The 2,500-nt window shown below is 40.7% G+C and overlaps 1 protein-coding gene across 1 annotated transcript in view; it reads left to right on the top strand.

Moving 5' to 3' along the window:
* LOC106876470 (ras guanyl-releasing protein 3-like) overlaps positions 1-2,500 on the top strand; it is a 58,498-nt gene that overhangs the window by 17,334 nt on the left and 38,664 nt on the right. The gene's annotated exons all lie outside the window — the stretch shown is intronic.

Genomic DNA, 2,500 nt, shown 5'->3' with positions numbered 1-2,500 from the left:
AATATTTTCATCGCTTTGTGACTGTGACCTCTTCACTATTGATTTTGGTGGTATCGACATCCTCGTGGTAGACTTAGAGTAATGAGGAACATATCCTCACTATGCCAACCACAAGATTGACAGCAACACATCCAGCACTACATATTCCGAATGCTAGACAGAACACATAGTTGCGATCTGCACAGTTGATGTAGACAGGACAAATAGACAAATTCACAGTTAACTGAAAGTTAAATATACCTTCCGTGGTATGTAAACACCACAAAGACTAGCTAATCAAACTGAAATTGACAGGGACAGTTCTAACAACTGGTTGTAGGGTACTTTGAAAAGGGTGGTTAAGTATAAATTGATAGCATTTAATAAAGAGCTGGCTCTAGAGAGAAACCGAATGGAGAAGGAATTAGTTAACAAGCTGAAAACATTAATTAGTAAAAGCATTAACACTGATGTGGAGGGCTCTCAACTGTTTCTTCAGTGCTAAACATGATGGGTGTATTATCGGAATTAGGGATCTTGCACTAAAGCAAGTGGGACCAAAAGCTATTTGATGGTTTAGGTCAGGGCTGGTCAACCTGAGGCCTGCAGACTTTTATCTTGTGGCCCACCTGATACTTTCTTGAAACTGTTTTATTTAAACAAACATTTAAAAAATTTTATCAAAAATTAAGGATTGTAATGAAAAGTAAAAAAAGAAAGATACTACTGCTTTTGCAATGATAATATTTCATTTTGAATCAACGATCATTCATTCATTATTGTAATAATAAAATAAATAAATGCACCCTTTTAAAGCTTAGCCAGGCTCATGGGCCTGGTTTCCTAGTTTCAATGGTGTATGTGTTCCCCAGCTAGATGGGATGCCAGTCCATCACAGCGTTACTCATTTTTGCCAGCTGAGTCGACTGAAGCAACGTGAAATGAAGTGTTTTGCTCAAGAACACTACGCGTCGCCTGGTCCAGGAATCGAAACCACAATCTTACGATTATGGTGCTGACACTCTAACCACTGAGCCACACACCTCCACTTATTGTAATAATAGCATGAGAAAATAAAATGCTTTCAGTTCTGTCAGTATACAAGTGGCCCTGAAAAACCTTTCTGTGATTAAAGTGGCCCATGATGTAATTCGAGTTGGCCAGGCCTGGTTTAGGTGATGGAGGCATAATGTGGTAACAAAGCTATGATTCAGAGAAGGTTGGGTGCATGCTACTCACTTCCAAGCAGTTGTGTGCAGCTTTGCAGTGGTGCTTTGCTCCACTTTTTGGGGTGAGTGAAGGGCTGGAGTCCACATAGATTTTGGTTCCTGCCTCTAAGACCTGCTGTAAGCATTGGAGGGGAATGTGAATTATTTCAAAAGTCTGATAACAGTAACTGAGATATGAGAGATGGCAAATACCACCTGATATTTTCATTGAAAGCATCATTAGCTACCTCTCTCTCTCTCTCACACACGCACGCACGCATGCACAAACTCATGTGTATCTTATTTCTTTATTGCCCACAAGGGGCTACACACTGAGGGAACAAACAAGAACAGACAAAGGGATTAAGTCGATTACATCGACCCCAGTGCATAATTTATACTTAATTTATCGATCCCGAAAGGATGAAAGGCAAAGTCGACCTCATTGGAATTTGAACTCGGAACGTAATGGCAGACGAAACACTGCTAAGCATTTCACCCGGCGTGCCAACGTTTCTACCAGCTCACCGCCTTGAATTTATCTATCTCTACCAATCCACTTGTGTGTGTGTGTGTGTGTGTGTACATAGGATGGTCTTTTGCTGTCTCAGTCATTAACATTACAATTAACAATGGAATGTATTCAATTTTGCAAACGAGGTGAGTTGATTGTGTAATGGAGGAGTGTTTTAGAAATTCCAGGTAAATTACGAAGGAAAAGTATTGTTTAGCACCAATCCTGAATGTGAAACATAAAACCGATAACAAAAGCCACAGAGTTACAAATGGGCAATATGGGTAAATTACAGACACAAAAATATATAAATAAATATTCTAAGATGAGTGATAGGTGCAGGCAGGGGTGTGTGGTAAGAAGCTTGCTTCCCAACCACATGGTTCCAGGTTCAGTACTTCTGTATGGCACTTTGGGCAAGTGTCTTCTACTATAGCCTCAGGCTATAGTAGAAGACCAAAGCCTTGTGAGGAGATATGGAAGACGGAAACTGAAAGAAGCCCATGTGTGTATGTGTGTGTGTGTGTATGTGTGTTTGTCCCCCCCTCGACCTACACTTGTCAACATGATGAATTCAGAACAAAGTGTTAAGAGCTGGAAGAACAATGGTACCGAGCCTTGTGAGTGGATTTGGTAGATGGAAACTGAAAGAAGCCCATTGTGCGTGTGTATACATACATACATGCATACATATATATATATGTGTGTGTGTGTGTGTGTGTGTGTGTATAGGTGCAGGAGCGACTGTTGGTAAGTGGCTTGCTTACCAACGACATGGTTCTAGGTTTAGTCCCACTGC

This window comes from Octopus bimaculoides, chromosome 5 (genome assembly GCF_001194135.2).
Source record: "Octopus bimaculoides isolate UCB-OBI-ISO-001 chromosome 5, ASM119413v2, whole genome shotgun sequence".
In the NCBI taxonomy this organism is placed as follows: Eukaryota; Metazoa; Mollusca; class Cephalopoda; order Octopoda; family Octopodidae; genus Octopus; species Octopus bimaculoides.
The sequence above is the reverse complement of the archived record's forward strand: the minus strand, read 5'-3'. Positions and strand labels throughout refer to the sequence as shown.